Raw genomic sequence first — 19009 nt, 5'->3', positions numbered from 1 at the left:
CCAAACTCCTGTTTGGGTGCTACCGTGGTGCAATGGTATGCACACCCGCCTTGCACGCTAAAGGTCGTGGTTTCGATTCCCAGGCCAGGCAACATCAAATTTTCAACGGTGGCAAAATACCCCTCAGTGATGTTGGCGACATTTCCGAGTATTTCGCCTTGTAAAACTTATCTACAAGTGGTGTCTTAGGACACGCCATTCGGACTCGGCAATAAACAGTAGGTCCCATATCATTGAGCTAATATGAATCGGGGTGCACTCATTGATAAGAGAGAGGTCTCCCTTGTCCCAGATGTTTGTGGAACAATTATATACAATTATAAATTATAAAATCACAAAATTCGCACATTAACTGGTGTTAGGTAATTATTCGAACGAATTTGGTTTCGAATCGTCTTACAGAAACATGCAATAAGTTTTCAACCACAGATAATATGTTTCATTTCTTAAGTTTTTCATTTGTAAACTTTTTTTATTTTAACATGTGCAATCTTATTATTGTATTTTATTATTGTTTTACAGCTCTATATTCTGTAATGCATAATGTGGTAATAAATCAAAGATGTTGACATTTTCTTTAGTTTTTACTTACCGCTACATTTCATCTATTGTTTCTTCTTTTCGTGACACCAGCCAAGTCAATAATTTATGAAAATCTTAAGATGTAGACGATTATTTTTCTTATTTTGGCTATTATTTTGTTGTGGTCACTTGCAACTATAAATTTTTGCGGTTGACATTGACAGACGTTTGACGGGCGACTCTGTCTTTTCTGCTTCGGGGTAACTTTTGTTGGAGTTATTTTATTATTTTCTTTTTAGCTTAAATCACAGATGTATTTCAAATAAATCGTCTAATACCCTATGACAGTAATACTTGTACTGGAACTGCTCGACACTGTTGTTGTTCTTGTAGTCACTAACTGTTTAAATGCCGAGCAATGATGGATTGAGTCCTTTGTTCAAATGGAAATGATGAAATTGGTCTGTAAAGAGAAAAGATAACAAAAATGAAATATGACTTTTGTTTCCTTTGGTGTTTATATAAAGCTTATTTAGATGCGACTAATATTGCCCGTTTTTATCTTTGTACGCAAATAAAAACACACGTACTTTTTTATTTATGACTACTATTGTTATTGTTGTCGTTTATAGGTTTATTTTGAAGTTAAATATTAGGGTGATAGCTGGTGGCAAATAGTTTCTGATAACCGTTTAATACGTCTGCAGATCAAATGAATTTAATAAATATTCACTAGAATAAGGGGTTCGTTTTATGTTACATAATTTATTGGCCTATAATCTGCATACCTTTAATGCGAATTAAGTCATGTGTGTAAATATTATCTCGAACAATAAAAAAACGTAATAAAATTGAGTGTGGCCACAAATATCCGACTATGGTCACAACCCGAAATTGCTTTCAGGTGATTGCATTTATTTGGTTTAAATTATTATAAGGTTAACTCTTTTAACGGAAATGTTTACACAGTGTGCTTTATATGCTTTCGCCATACGTACGAGCACAAACATGCAAACGTACCATATGTAGGTGAAGTTTAAAGTTTTCATACTAATTGGTTGACCTGATTTTATACATAACCCAGTTTTTAGGCCAAGGTAAGCAAAAACAAAATAACAGAGATCTGAAACATTTATAAAAGAAATAATAATACGAGTAGGTACGATGCAAAAAAATAATAATAGTTTGTGAAGAGTACTGTAAACACCACGACGTAAAAATATAACTCTTGAAAATTCTGTATACCTTTGGACATTGGATAATACAAATACAATGTTTATTATTTCTTTTTCTATGAGCGTACATACATGCGTATATGTGTATCCTTCATCGTTTTCAAAACCCATATTGATAGGCCAGTGCAGTTATATGGGAGCAGCAAATGAGATTGTCTGTCATACAACAGGGCCTGTCATAACGAGGGTATATAAACTGTGATACGACGATCACAAACTTAAGATTTGTTTCCATCCCGGTCTGAACCAGATTCTATAGAAATGATTACAGTCCCATCTAGACATATGGCCGAGGAATGTTTATTATGGTGGACGCGTAAGGCGACGGAAAAAATTATCAGATTATATAATTATTTTAGTTAGTTACTTTCCATAAAAACAAATATTTTTCACGCTCGAGGTCAATATATCAATTCAAAGAATTGCGAAATATCGAATAATAAAGATAATTGATATATTGACCTCGAGCTTGAAAAAAATACTTATTTTTATAGTGAACAAAAAAGGTATAAAAACAACAATAAAGTTAGTTATTTTAGTTATATTATTTTTACACCCATACGATACGATAGAGGCTATAATTTGTCGGAGACCCCTTAGAAATTCTAAGTCAATATAATGCAGTCCGTCTGTCTGTCTGTTACAATAACTCCTAGGATGTTTTGTATTGAAAATTTGTTACGGTACTTCCCGGTTTTCTGTATTTAATCTTCCTTGTGGTATAAAACATTCCTGCAAAGAGGTATAGGTTCAAGTTTTGATATAACCTCCATAAAACGGTACCGATCTACCCAAGCTTTTAGCCACATTATACAACCGCAATGGCTATATTGGCAGTTAGACTCCGTTGGAGATAAAACAAATTCCTGCAGAGAATTGTTGGTATAGGTCCACGTTTTTATATTGCCTACACAGAAGGTAACTACGATTGTCGGATGTTTGAATGAAATTTGTTATTTATAGCCCATGGTGCGCTTGAACTAACATTAAATGAAAGGTGCTTACACCTGGGAAGTATTTGCGGATTCTGAAAAATCAAAAAACAAAAAAAAAAATCGCCAGCTTTTTATATTCATGGCGGTCAATTTTCACATTTTCAGAATTTTTTTTAGGTTTTCACGTTGGCAAACAGAAGAATTGTCCTGGTTTTCGAATAACAGTGGATTTGATGCTGCCTAGCCCGGGAATCTAACCCACGACCTTCTGCGTGCTAGGCGGGTGTGCATACCATTGCACTACGGCGGCACCCAAAATAGGTATATGAGTAAAGGACAAACAAATTTAGTTTCCATAAAGCCAAGGTTTGCACTACTATAATACGGGAACTGTTGTAGTTTACCGGTAACTATGACTATTACTGGATCAAATTAAGTGTTTTTGAACAAAGCTCACAAAAAAAATTAATTTGCGTGGAAGTTATGACCGCGTAAATGAATAAACATAGGTAAAAACACGTTGAAGCTGGCGAGGTTTTTTACGTTGCTATTCGATTGCTGGTTAAACCATTCAAATGACGGACATCTGTCCAAAGTAAAAGTAGAAGAATACAAAATGAAGATTACACTTCTAATGTATCACTTTTCTAAATTTCCACTCCATCCAACTTTTATGGATGCTGAAATTTTGAAGTCAGATTTTAGGTGTTTTTTGTATTTTTTATTTAACTTGGACACGCACTCGTGTATTTCAAAAAACCAATCATCGCGATTACGCATAATTTGATATGTATATTGACTATGTAGCCCACACAGCATCACAGTAATCTACTGCCAAAGGCCAAAATTTAGTGCGATATTTTTTCTAAAAAACCTATATTTTGGGTACGGTATTTAAAATATCCTTTTGAGTGTGCTGGTACTCCGCGATAATTTAGTTTTTCGGCGGTTCGAATCATATAAATCATAGATCGTGAAAATCCATCCACTAGTACGGTGAAAACGGCTACTGCAAAAATTGAAAATTTTGCGCAAAATGTTTTTGAAAATATCGCGGACTAATTCACGTTTTATGTGGATCGTGTCCATTTCAATGAAGAAACCGACACATATCTCACGTTTTTGCTAAAACAGCGGTTTAAAAAATTTAGTGGGATGGGAGCAGTGTCCGATTTATCCCAAAAATACGGTGTGATGCTACATCCACAGTTTTTCATGGATTTTATTGAAATAGGTATAAATCCATGTATTTTTCACGGTTGATAGTGAAATCGGATGCGCATAAAAAGTATATGCACTTTGTGCAAATTATAAGCGTTATGCAGTTTTTTGGCCACTAAACAGTAGACGATGCTACAACGCAGCCACCAAAGTAAATCTTGGTAAATGTATACAAATGAAAAGAAAACAACTGGTTGTAGCGGGAAACCGCATGCGCATCAAGTGATTTTGAGGATTTCGGGATTTTCATGCATTTTAAAAATCTCCGCAAGATGTTAGCGTATATTCGGGGAGTGATTAGAATAATAAATGTGCGTTTTTGCGTGAATTTTACCTAAAATAGATGAACAACTCCGACCTATTTTTCCTACATTTTCTTCAACTAACTCACCAAATGAATTTGAAAAAAATATTTTTTTCTGACAAAAATTTTCCGAACCGCTGAACAGATTTGTAATGTTTGTCATTTGAATCTTCGCAATGTTTAGATTACGTACATATTTTTTAATATTTTTAAGACGCATAAGCAGCTTGAATTTTATTAAAACATGTTGCAAACTTTAATTTCTTTAAATTCTTTCTTATTTTCCGCGAAAATTTACAACTTTTTTTACTAAAGTTATGGGGCCTCACATAGTACGTAGAACGCCATTAATTAACAGGGTTTCCCAATATAATGAATAGCGGGTTTTTAAATTTTTTTCTTATTATCAGAATTGAAACCGCCATAACTTTTGCGCGCAATAACCGAAATTAGTATCTCGAGCAGATTTAAGAATGGGATTTTTTTCTCAATCTATGTACTGAAAATTTTTCATGTAGCTTAAAAAAAATTTTAATTTTTGTTTCGATGAAAAACTAAAAAAAAATTGTCCTTTCCTCATATGTACATTAACATTTTCAGTGTCCACCATTTTCATATTAAATCCTTTTTTTTTTTGTATATTATTCCCTTTCCGCATACGAAGTAGCGGGCATTTTGCTAGTAAAATATAATTTGGTCAATAATAGGCAATGATATGACCCATAGGTGCAACAGGAAATCATTTTTTGAGAATAAAGTCATAACCCTACTTCCCACTCTAACACTTGAATTAGTATAATAAAATCACTGTGTCAATAAGTTATGTTCTATGAAATTCCGATGTTAAAAGTATTGTTAAGAAGTGTAAAGTGGATTAACAAGAAAAAATTTCACCAGTTCAAATTAAATTTGTAATATGCCTTTGCATTTTACCGCATCAACTTTTTATAATTTCATTCGTACGCAATGCATTTTATTTTAATAATATTAATAACATTTTCGAATCTGGCTGTAATGAAGATGGCCACTTATATTATTTACGCGATTAACAAATGTCTTTCAATATATCAAATAAATCTGTGAAAAAATAAAAACGGGTTCAATATTTGTAACACCACTATGATCAGTTAACAAAACCAATATAATTTTTTTTAATATTTTGATTATTCCATCAAACTGTTTTAACTTGAACCGTTGAAATTCAAAAGAATACTAAATCCTCTAATGGTTATCGAATTCTTTCATCCTTTGGCTTCGTGCGACCTCTTTGGAGTTATGGCAAATATAATATTTACTTTAGGAATGGCTAATTGCAAACTAAAAATTATGGCCACCATAAAAATGTCCACTGTCACTGCGGTAAACTGAGTTCAAGTTATGGGACCATTAAGTGTTTTCTCTTAACTTCGCATATTCCTTTACTAATGACCATAATATTGTATGCATGTTGTCGCTTGATATAAGCAGTGCTGTGCTAGTTGATAGCGTCTAGCCCTACACTATCATGTGATAGGAAAATTACAATAAATGTACTTATAATTGGATCCTTATTATCTTTGCCATTTGAAGCATTTTAGTGCTCATATTTAATGAGACAATATGCAACTTACATTGAACATGAAAGAATATACGGATAAATAAAGTACAAAGTGGGGTTCTTAAAAAATAAAAAGGACTAAACTTACTATAGCGTCTTTTTGATTCGAAACTGCAGCAGAAGCATTTGTTCTAAAGGACCCTTCTCCATTCCTTTCATTCTCTTGGAAAAGAACTGTACTTAACAAATTTATTGTTTTATGTTGCAAAAGTTGTTAAAACGTAAAGGTCACATTCGAGCAGTCTTAGTTTTGTGTATATCAAATGTTTTTTTGCTGTCATTTGATCAGACATATTCAAGAGCAAACATGTGCTACATCACATTCATGCCTTGCCCTCCAAGTTAATACGGAAGTTCTGGTTTAAATGCATTAAAATTCAAATTTAATTGTTTAACTGCAATGTACGTAAGTTAACGTAAGTCAAGAAAAAGAAACACTTTCATATTAACATTTCCAAAGCAGCCCTGGCTACGGTAAACATATGTATATAACTAAATATTTTAAGTAAAAATGCAACTTCAAAGTTCAAAGAAAAGGAGGCAGACCCATAGTTCATTTTAGGATATAAAGAGAATCACTTTCTGAGTCGATCTATGCATGTTCGTCAGTTCGTCTGTCCATGTAATTTTGTAATCAAAGCACAGGTCGCATTTCATATCCTATCCGAGTGAAAATTAAGAATGTTACATGATGTATAATGCAATATATTATTTCGGCCAATTTGAGATATTATATGCACCAAACACGCTATATGTATATGTAAAAGTTTGATGAGATTTAGAAAATGTTAAGAAATTTGGCCTAGAAATAAGTTTGCCAACTTATTTTGAAAACGGTTTAAATTTGGATATAGCTGCCATATATATGTATTTTTGCCACATTTCATCTATTTGACACAAAAATTGAACAGACATTTGATCAAATTGTGGTCTAGAAAAAAGTCGCCAAGTCTTACTGAAATCGTGGTGGGTATCGGTTGTGGCAGTCAACTAATAAGATCTAAATTTATAGAGAATTTCTCTTCGAGTTCATTTATGGTAGCTACTCCGCTTACAACCAATTTAAGGAAAAAAGAAAAGTTAATTTTTTATTGATGTTTGTTTTTCTAAAGGAGCTGGACTACCTTTCGTCCATACTGGCTGGAATCTTCAACGCATGCTCAAAATTTGGGCATACTCCTAAAGCCTGGTAGGAGGCGAGGGTAGTATTTATCCTCAAACATGGGCAGGCAAGTTGCGCAATATCTAAGTCTTACCGACCGAAGATGTATACACTAGCTATATCAATGGACATTGAGGTTGCTTCCAATAACGTCAGCACCGAAACCCTTCATCAATGAACGCCGCAGGGTGCGATCTTGTGCCCACGCCTATGGGTTACTACCATAAACAGCCTTTTAAGGACTCTCTCCCATGAGGGAATTGATCCAGTCTGATATGCAGACGACGTTATAATACTTCAGAGGGTAAGAATACAAATTTGATATGCAGAAGATCCGAGTCGGCCCTAAAATTTGCGTACAACTGGGTTAGACAAATAGGTCTTAACGTAAACTCGGAAAAACGAAAATATATCTCTTCATTAGGAAAACAAAACTGGGACATTTTGACGAACCAATCTGGGAGAAGTCCCGCATAGCAAACTAAAATGAAAGAACCCTATCCAAGAAAGAGCTAACAAATCTTATAGATTTTGGTCAACCTGTACAAGGGCTATAGTCTTGAAATGGGATCGCAACCAAAGATGAACCATTGGCTATTGAGAGAGGTAATTAAATCTATTCTAACATACGCTTCAGTAGTCTGATGATAGCTACAGATATAATGTGTACATAATATAAATTAAATTATTACGGTGCAATGAGGATAACCCTAACCGGGTTACTAAACACTATTCCAAAGTTTTTTGATCTCCTAGCCCCTAAATTTTTTTGATTTGATCCAAAAACCTTACATATGCAATTTTGTGGCGATCGGTTAAGGTTAACCCGTACCAACCTAGCGATCTTTGCTTCCATAGTAATTTGTATGAGGCCAAAGGTGAATTTTTACGAAAATTCTCTAAAGGTCGCAATTATGGTCCAACTATAGCAGTTTATTGCAGGAATGCAAAATTAAATATTTCAAAATGTACTAAAATGGTACTTTTTTCATTGACCTTTTTATAATTATTTTTTGAGAAAAAATTAAATTAATTTATTCAGTAAAAAACAACAACATTAAAGGCTTATATTACTCCTAGGATGTTTCGTATTGAAAATGGGTGCTATCGGTCCACGATGTAGACTTTGTAAACTTTGTTTTACGTCAGAAACCAAAACGATAGTCGGACTATCGACTATAAAGGTATTGCATAAAAGAGATATTATCAATGTAGGTTCATATTTCGGTAAATTCCCAATATGAAGGTACATACATCCAGATTTTTAAAAAAGTCAATCTTGGAAGCAAAGTGTGAGTTTTGCATTTTTAGTTTCACACAAAATTTATCAACGTGTGGGACTAGAGCATGTGAAATGGTACTGAATTGGTCGCGGGGGTACATTGGTACTTTTTGTAGTGAATTGGTACTGAAAAAAGCACTATGATACTGAATTTTCCATCCCTGGTTTATTATTGTCGCTAAACACGATTTCTACAACTATTTATGATGATCGGTTAACGATAACTCGTGCCCCGACCGATCTATATTTCCATAGGCGAATTTTCAGGAAATCGCTCTAAAGGGCACAACTCTTTCCAATCGATGAAAAAAGCTGGTAAAACTCATTGTTGTGGCCAAAAAAACGAATCCTACAAAATATTGCGCAGAATTTCGCGCCATTACAGAGTGTCTGAGCTGGCTTAATGCTATCACGAGACTAACTACTGTTACGTCTTCTCCCATTAATATTTAATTTCCTTGTTTTTTATGATTCTACGTATACATATTACATATATGTGGTTCTTAAGTCTGTGTTCAATTATATATCTGGTTACAGTTACATCAAAAAAATTACCCAAAATATAAATACAAACTTTAAAATCATTTTGTGCGTTTTTTTTAGCAAATAACCTTATATGTACGATTTGGTCTAATCTTTGACAAAAGCTCATCAAAATATGATACAGGGATATGTGGTTGTAATAAAGTCAGCATTTTAATGCATAAAGTTTTTGAATATTTTTCGCAATTTTTTATATTTTTTTCTTCTCTGCCATGAGACCTGAATAAATGTGACTTGTCAAAATCATCGCTTATTTTACATAAATTTTTGCACACATTTTCTTTAGTACTGGTTGACAGTCTTGACAAATATTTAAGCTCATTGTATAATCCTTTCAATTGTCGTTATTTCTCCACTAAGCAGTATTTTAAGAACTGCTATTTAAATTGCAAAATTAATTTTGGGTCAGGTGTAATTTGTATTTTTTTCTTGTTTGCTGACTAAAGGCGATTTTGGCAAGCGATTATAAAACATGACCTCAGAACAAATGGTTGATTTGCATGAACACCTCTTCAAAATTTCTTAAAGTTTGTTGGTTTGCTTTAATTTATTTGTCTGGAAGAAAAACTACATGGAATGCAGGTGTGTTTGTATATAAATGGTTTGGCATTACGAGAAATGCATTTTAGGTTCAACGGATTTTACTTATATTTCAGAAGATTTATTTGACTTTTACGCAAGGAGGTTATTTGTTTTACCTACTGGCCTCACATTTTGAGAAGTAAACACTTGGCAAGTATTTGCTATGGTTTTAAAAACGGAAACATTACCCATAACAATTTTGAATACAACAACTCAAATCGTTTGTTACCATTGTACACATTCACGTCTGACTGTGTGGTGCAATTGAATTCACTGCATAGATTGTGCGTTTGTATGTATGTACCCATATGTGTTTTAAGTATGTATTTGTCCGAGTTTCAAATTGCTTAAATTTATCTTTAAGGGTCATTTTTTTAACAATGAAAGAAGCCGTTAACGACTTGCCATTCTTCAACAAGTTTCAAGGACATCGCGTTGAAAATCAAAATAGGTTTGTTTTATTTATGTTTGTCGAATCCTTATCAGCAAAAAACAGATAACCCAGCAAACCAACTGGTGGATATGCGACAGGTCTGCAGAAAGTATGAATTGGGCGTATTACTCATGACAGTATAGTGAGGGCTCCCACTGAGTTGTTTTTGCATTTGCTTATCTCTCTCACGCACAGTGTACGTGTACAAAAACAAACAATGACCATCATGTGGTTGTTGTTTTTTTCACCCATGCATGCACACATGCTTTGGTATTGATGGAAATATTATGGGCGACGCTGGTTTAGAGATACACTGTTATTAAGACTTTCTTTATTATTCCCAGCTGATAAACTTTATTTGAGATGATAAACTAAATTACTACAGGTAGGCAGTTCAATTAATATTAGACGGCCGTCAAAGTCTGCAGCACTACAGATACTTCCCAATATAGAACTTGAAGAGTAAACAAACAAAAACGAATTTGAACAGATTCAATCTTATCAAAATAACACATATCAAAAAGGTTGCCAATTTATTCTTATCCCATTTCCAAAAGTTTTGAATTTTTCTTTTCGAGCTACATCAAAGAGATTTGCTATGTAGGTTAAGATAAGGTACGAATCCGCTCGCGAGCCTATCTTTGGTTGTTGCAGACAAAAGTTATCGTGGTTTTATTTCTGATTATAAGAAAAATTATTATGAAAACGAATATAATTTTTACTTACTTTACGCATATAATAGAACATTTGTTCTATAATCCGAACTAAGAAAAGATTCCCATTCCTCTCTGTTTATTGCTATAATTTGCCAATTCGGGTTATCGTGTTTTCTGATTTCTCTTGCATTTGTTGACTCTATCTAAGCCTTAGCCTTAAAGTTGTGGGTGTACCACCATGGAGCCCCAATTTATACGCCTTTTTAGTGGGGTCATCCTCGCTCATTTGCAAGACATGGCCTACCCAAGGCGATACAGCTCGTTGTTCATAAAACGTGGATATTCACCGCCAACGAAGATTGGGCAATAGATCTTTCGAAGAATTTTTCTCTCGAACACATCAAGCACTGCCGTATATGCTTGCGCAAGTACTCATGTTTCGGAGTACTTGCGCAAGCACGGGTAGTGTTTTGCAGAGCGTTAGTTTTGTTTGACGAGCCCAAAGTAGCATCAGTTGGCCACACTATTCTTCTTCTTATTTCAGAACTGACGTTGTTTGTTGTGTTTATGACGGTGCCGAGGTAGACGAAGTCTTTTACTACCTTAAAATTGTAGATACCAACATTCACAGTTGGTGCGATATCTGTGGTTTTATTTCCGTTTAATGCCAGACCGACTTTAGCCGAATCTCTTTCGACTTTTTCAACAGGATGCTGAAAAGATCACACGGTAGGCCGTCTCCTTGTCTGAAACCTCTTTTGGTAGTAAACTTTTCGGAGAGGTTCTTTCCTATTTTAATTGATTAACTAGTATCAGTTAATGTCGTCATACAAAGCCGAATGAGCTTTGCGGGAATACCAAAATCAAACATGGCTTGGAATACCTTTGAAAGTATAGGGATGTTGAAGGCTGTTTTATAATCAACAAAAAGAAAATAGGTGTCGATCTGAATTCCTTGGGCCTTTTCTAGGATTTGACTCTGGATTTGACTCAATGATGGATATGCCCGGTCTAAAGCAGCACTGATAGGGTCCAGTTATTTTATTTATACTATTTTATTTGCCTATGTAGTTAGAACCATTGTTTCGGAGTCGAGCCATTTTCGTTCGACTCCAACTCCGGAGTCGTGCTTTTTACGACTCCAAACTCCGGAGTCGACCCCGAGGGTAATTTCCAAACTACTCAAAATTAATAAAATAAGCGTAAGGTTTTGTTGACATTTTTATAAGGTGTTCTTTGAAGGGAATATTTTTTCGAATATAATACTCAACTACAAAAAGGTCTTAAACTAGTTATAAGCCAACATTTTAGAGACCCTTAAACTGAATTTAAACGAATGTTTTTTTTTGAAGTTTAATGGAAATGTCCCACCGTGGTGCAATGGTATGCACATGGTCATGGGTTCGATTCCCAGGCCAGACAACATCAATTTTTCAACGGTGGCAAAATACCCCAGCGATGTTGGCGACATTTCCTGTGTATTTCAGCCATGTAAAACTTCTCGAAAAGTGGTGTCTTAGGACACGCCGTTCGGACTCGGCAATAAACCGTAGGTCCCATATCATTGAGCTAATATGAATCGGGGTGCCCTCATTGATATGAGAGAAGTCCCTTGGCCCATCAGGGATGTTTGTGGAACATTTATTTACAGGAAGAAGTTGATAGGAAAGGATGTAGAAAGCTAGTAGGTAATTTCATTAGAAACCAGCTGATCTTATCTATAAAATGTAGAAGACATTTAAGTCAAAAGATTGCAAAAGGTCATTTTATAGAAAACAAGAATGACGGCCTGAGGAGAATATGGGAAATCCATTTTAAGAATATGTGAAATCTAAAACAAATACTTCAAAATATTTATACGTTTCTTTTTGTATATTAGGAAACGGATCCAGCTCGAAAATTCATGCTAAATATGCAATAGCAATTCTACTGTCATGGAATTTAAATTTGTTTGCAAAATTTAGAGGATTAATTGGTCAAAAAAAATTTCTTCACATTCACTTTTAATAAATGTAGAAAAATTTGCCCGGGTTGTTTTTTCGACTCAGTCACCGACTCTAGCAAAATTCCTCGACTTCGACTCGTATACTCCGACTCGTATACTCCGACTCCGAAACCCTGAATAGAGTACATAGTCTTATCGCGCTTCTTGTGGATGGGACACAGGATGCTTAAGTTGCAATCGTCAGGTACGCGTTCTACCTGCCAGATGGTGCTAACTAGTTGATGCATACACCATTTCAGCGTGTCGCCTCCAGAATTAAGCAGCTCGGCTGGTAAGCCATTGGCTCCAGCAGCCTAATTAATCTTCAACCTGCTTATCGGCACATATTGTACCTCATCTTGGCTGGGCGGTATACATTCAATACCATCTTCTGGGATTGGATCAGTGGTATCTTCGTCGCCTTCGGTTACCAACAGTTTTGAAAAATGATCTTTCCATAATCAGAGCACACTATCTGTATCTGTTACCAGATCTCCCTGCTCGTCTCTACAGGAGGATGCGCCACTATTAAACCATCAGTTTGATGTTTTACTCTTTGGTAGAATTTTCGGACTTCATCCGGGCTCCTGTACATCTCAATTTTTTCACACACCCGCTTTTCCATTTCATTGTAAAGTAGCCCTATATGCCGCATTTTGCTCTTCGGTAGCAGCACGACGCTCTTGGTCATACCATGGGTTCCTTGGTGGAGGTCTCTGGTATCCAAGTATGGTTTTGAAGCTGTTTGCATGGAGTGGGCACGAGGAGTGCTTTCATTAAGCAATTGGGTCTGTTGAGTGGAATATGCTGTGGCTATCTGTTGTGTTTGCAACCTACCGATGTCCAACTTCCGTGTTGTGTCTGTTCGTGCTTTATTTGTAACGTTTAGACGGGTACGTATTTTCGCTACAACAAGGTGGTGATCCGAGTCTATGTTTGCTCCTCGGAACGATCGTACATACATTCAAGACGGTCGATGAATGTTTTCCATCTATCACAACGTGATCAATTTGATTTCTAATTTTTTGGACTGGAGACAGCCAGGTGCCTTTATTAATATCAAGATATTTAATCTGGTATGTCTATCAGCCTCATTCCATTGTCAGATGTTTCACTGTGGAGACAGAATTTTCCGACTGTTGTACCAAAGATATTCTCCTTTCCGTTTTTGGCGTTAAAATCACATAGAATAATTTTAATGTCATGGGCAGGACAACGGTCATATGTTTCTTCTAAGCGCCCGTAAAATATATCTTTGGTCTGTTCGTCCTTGTCTTCTGTGGGAGTATGAGCGCAAATAAAGCTGATTTTGAAGATTTTAGCTGTTGTCCGTATTGTAGCAAGTCTTTCATTCACTGGGATGAAGCTCGAGACCAGATGTTTTAACCTCCGACCAACTACAAATTCGCAACCAAACTCATTTGTTTTTTCATAGTAGGATGCATTTCAAAGGGTGGGTTACTAATGAGAGAGGGACAAATAAGCCCTGGGCTTTGCCATGTTAAAGCCGGTCAGGACCGTTACTTGGCATCTTTAATCCCCTGAGGTACTAGATTTCAAAAAATCAGTGGGAACAACAAAGCAAGTTAAATAAAACACTGTAAAAACTATATAGTTAACTTTTAATTATTTTCTTGTCGAATTTCTGCTTTCGTTAAGTAATTGGGCTAGTTGAGTGGAATATGATGTGGCTGTCTGTTGGGTTTGCAGCTTACCGATGTCCAACTTCCGTGTTGTGTCTCTTCGTACTTTACTTCCTACGTTTAATCTGGTACGCACCTTTGCTACAACAAAGTGGTGGTACGAGTCTATGTTTGCTCCTCGAAACGTCCATTTTCCATATTGTGGAGCTCCATATTGTGGAGTCCATTTTCAGTTACACATATAAAGAGAATTGAAAGAATTCAAGTGAAATTTATAAAATATTGTCTATCATATTTGAACTTTACTCATCCATTGCCTATTTATGAGTCCCGTTGTCTCTTAATCAACTTAGAGACCTTAGAATTCAGGAGAAAGTTGCAAGCTATGGTGTTTATATTTGACTTGATCAACTCAGATATTGATTGTCCTTACCTTTTAGAACAAATACCGTTTAATGCTCCATGTCGTCAGTTGAGAAATATCAACATTTTTCATGTAGATTCCCATAGGTGTAATTACGTAAACAACAGCCTTATTAATAGGGCTCTCTCAAATTATAACTCATTGAATAGAATTACTATGGTTGACTTTTGTGCAACAAAACAGTCTTTGAAAGACAACATAAAACGATTTATGTATTAATTACTTTAGAATTAAGTGAAACAAATATGTTATTAGACTAAGATATTTATCCACAGCCTGTAAAGAATTTGAATCTATTGGCTGAAATAAAGAAATAAAGAAAGAAACGATCCCAGGTACATTCAACACGGTCGATGAATGTGATCAATTTGATTTCTTATTTTTTAGTCTGGTGACAGTCAGGTTTATTTATTAATATTGCGAGGATTAAATCTGGTACAGCGAAATCTATAAGCCTCATTCCATCATCACTGTGGAGACAGAATTTTCCGACTGTTGTTCCAAAGATATTCTCCTTTCCGATTTTGGCATTAAAATCACCTAGAATAAATTTAATGTCATGGCAGGACAACGATCATATGTATCTTTGGTCTTGTTTTCTGTGGGAGTATGAAAGCAAATAAAGCTGATTTTGAAGATTTTAGCTGTTCTCCGTTTTGTAGGAAGTCTTTCATTCACTCGAGACCAGATGTTTCAACTTCCGACCAACTACAAATTCGCAACCAAACTCATTTGTTTCATTTTGATAGTAGGGTGCATTTAAAAGGGTGGGTTACTAACCCGACGCCCAACCCCAAGGGTGTACTTGAGATGAGAGAGGGACCAATATAAGTCCTGGGCTTTGCCATGTTAAAGCCGACCAGGACCGTTACTTGGTATATTTAATCCCCTATGTCACCCTGAGTTACTAGATTTGAAAAAATGCATGAGTGTGTTTTATTTTAAAACACTGTAAAAACGGTATACTTAACTTTTAAGTATTTTCTTGTCGAATGCATAATCAGACATTCGGGGTTATAAGAAAGGAAGATTCCTAGTGATACCGAATGTCATCATTTCTTCATGCGATTCAAATACAAAGGATTATTGAAAATTATCAAATTGCCTTAAACTAAAACATTCTCTTAAATAAATAACTTGAACTTGTGTTACATATTTGTGAGTATATCACAGGACACTGTCCTTACCTTTAAGTTTTGGTATGTGTATATGGTGAGTCATAGGTAGCTATAGTGTGTTATGCCATCATTAAGTAAATAAAGGTTAAACAATTGATTGTGCAACACCGACGTAACACCTAAACTTGTAAATGGAAATGAGGTGCGAGCCAAGCACACGCACATGTCGAAGAAACTTACACACTCATTCATGTGTTGTTATACTATGTTGAAAATTGGAGCAAGGTGTCTTGCACAAAGTTCAGTTGTACACTAACCTGTACTTTTTTTCTTATCCGTGAAGTTTATTTCCTCCAATAATGACGAAAACCATTGTTAGGTGCCAATCAGAAAATAGGCATTTCTAAATCCTGACCAAGGTCAACGAACAAAAGGAAGAAGTTGGCATGTAAAACTATAATAATTTTCTAAAAATCTTTAACAGTAACGTGAAATAATTTTGACCATACTTGCTGTAAGAATTATTTGAGGATAGGCAGTAACCCATGTAACTATTTGGAATGATGCTTTTATAAATTACCCGGTTTTTATTTGATATACAATTACACTATGCGACACGAACATTATTAACCATATTCTGACACCGCAGAGTGATAGACGACCAACAATAAGAAGACACGTGTCCCGGCGTTTTCTCTATCACTTCAACTTTCGAGATTATGGTCCCCCTAAGACCTGAGCGTGCCACCGTGGTGCAATGGTATGCACTCCCGCCTTGCACGCAGAAGGTCGTGGGTTCGATTCCCCGGCTAGGCAACATCAAAATTTTCAACGGTGGCAAAATATCCCTCAGTAATGTAGGCGACATTTCCTGAGTATTATAGTAGTAGCCATGTTAAACTGCTCTACAAGTGGTCTCGTAAGACACGCCGTTCGGACTCGGCAATAAACAGTAGGTCTCATATCATTAAGCTAGTATGAAGCGGGGTGCATTCATTGATATGAGAGAAGTCTCCCTTGTCCCGTATCGGATGTTTGTGTAACAATTATATTATTATAAGACCTGAGGTCTTGATGTCAAAAACGATCATTTTGTCGGGCTCATGCCTCCTAAACCGCTATGAATTTAGATTACTCGTGGAAGCAAATTCCCGTTATAATTTTTTCTCTGATTTTGGTCTACAGATAGCAAGCCGATCAAAATTGAAGCAAACAGCCAACCACAAAAATGTACCCTATATTATAATAAACAACTTTCTAGAACATACGAACTCTGTAGAAACGGTTCTTAATTGTCAAAATAACAAAACAATTGTGATTTTTATCCTCTTTTCTCGGCTTCTGCTCCATAGATACTAAACCGTTACAAATTTAAGAAAACTATCAACCACAATAATGTAGCAAAGACATCAGTAAAAAAAACTTTCTGGAACATACTTACTGTCTGTAAACGGTTCTTAAAAGCGAAAATAGCAAAAACTTTCAAAAAAATTCGATTTTTATACTTTTTTCTCCGATTCTGGTCCACAGATACCGAACAGCCCAAAAATTAAGAATACAGTCAACAACAAAAATTTACCTAAGATCTCAATAAACAACTTTCTAGAATATATGAACATACTAGGAACGGCTCTTCAAGCTCAAAATTCGATAATTTTAGATCATTCTTTCCTGTTCAGTAGTGCGATTCTCTAACTCATTTTTTGAGTTACCGACAATTGTCGGTAAAATTAAAACGCAAAATTATGAATGAAAAGTTCAAATAAAAGTTGACAACACTCTTGCTATCGGTAGAAGTTGACGACTGCTTTTTATTCGTCGCTAACTTACCGAAAAACATCGGGGAAAGTTAAAAATAATTTAATTGCTTGTGAATATCAGTTTAAAGCATCATTCGGAGAATATTCATGTGTTCTAGAAAGTTGTTTACTGAGATCTTAGGTACATTTTTGTAGTTGACTTTATCCTTAAGTATTGGGCGGTTCGGTGTCTGTGGATCAGAATCGGAGAAAAAAGTATGAAAATCAAATATTTTTGACCTTGACGATTTTCACCTTGAAGATGAGGTTGAATGGATATTATGTGTTCACAATTATTACTTTTTAAGAATAGATCTACAACATTGCTTCCACGAGTGAATCCAAATTCTTTCCTGTATAGAAGATATGAGACTGACAAAATTATCACTTTTGACATTAAGGCCTCAGGTCTTTTTAGGCTCACAATCGCGAGAGTTGAAGTGATAGAGAAAAAACCCCCTTCTATCATGCTGCGGTGTCAGAATATGGTTAATAACCGATGATTCAAAAAACTACATACAGTGTTATTAGCTCATATTGACCCCTAACTATCATTGAGACTTCAATAGGTGTTGCTGTTGAACGAACTTTTAAGTCTGTATAAACATTTGTAAGGTTAGCGGTGGCAACTTCTTCCTTTTTTTGTAACATTACTGTTGATACTGCGGCTTTATTTAAGATAGATCTTTCTTTTTTGTATCTTACGAAAGTCGATACTTACCAAATTCGAATTGGAATTGAGCAACATTTCAGATATTCGCAACAAATGTTATTGTAAATATCCATGAAGTTTGTTAAGCCATGTTCGAACTAAAACAAACAAATTTTATTGTAAATATCCATGAAGTTTGTTTAGTCATGTTCGAACTAAAATTACTCTTGTAACCTTAAAATATATGGTCAAAATAATTGCCTTCTGCCTTAATTTTAGTTTTGTTGTTTTCTGTGTGTGTTTTTACTTTTGTTTACTCCAATTTCAAGTAAGTTTTTTGCAAAACCAAGTCAGACGTCCACAAACACAGGTGCACAGAACAAACCATGAATCTTCAAAGATTTTATAATACCCACGGTATTGTAGGCGTTATTTAAGAGTTATGCAAAGGGTAAACTTTGGCATTTGTAAGAAATGGATGCATCCTTCGAGAAATTATTGTGTAACTTAAAGGATTATCGTCTAACGTCATAATGACGACACAATTGTTAAGGTAAATTTCAACATTTGCCAACTCTGACGTAGTCAAATAAGCTTTACAAGCGAAGAAACATGTGGTAAAATGGTTGAAAATAATGATACTAAATAAATTGTATTATAAGTTAAATACCTATATGTATGGCTACTTACGTATTTAAAGTTACTCTGTATAGTTTATACATACAATAAATTGTTAAAAATAAAATGTTATATATAGTGATTATTGTGAGTGTTGTTGAAAATGGTATGACAATAGGATTCACTTTACTCATCAAGTAAGGATTTGATTTTTCGATCAAACAAAGCTGTTGTATAACGCTATGCAGCCGTGCAAATGCAAACAACTTCAAGTATGCATGTTTTGAAAATACATATTG

General features: G+C 35.1%; 1 protein-coding gene across 39 annotated transcripts in view; it reads right to left on the bottom strand.

Moving 5' to 3' along the window:
• Window positions 1-19009, bottom strand: part of Shab (potassium voltage-gated channel shaker cognate b) — a 394632-nt gene that overhangs the window by 174706 nt on the left and 200917 nt on the right. For all 39 annotated transcript variants that reach the window (XR_012412620.1, XR_012412621.1, XR_012412622.1 and 36 more), the window contains one exon: window positions 593-985. The gene's annotated coding sequence lies outside the window, so the exon portion shown is untranslated. The remainder of the gene's footprint in view (window positions 1-592; window positions 986-19009) is intronic.

Source organism: Musca autumnalis, unplaced genomic scaffold (genome assembly GCF_047663935.1).
Source record: "Musca autumnalis isolate F117 unplaced genomic scaffold, ASM4766393v1 scaffold_4, whole genome shotgun sequence".
NCBI classification, from domain to species: domain Eukaryota; kingdom Metazoa; phylum Arthropoda; class Insecta; order Diptera; family Muscidae; genus Musca; species Musca autumnalis.
The sequence above is the reverse complement of the archived record's forward strand: the minus strand, read 5'-3'. Positions and strand labels throughout refer to the sequence as shown.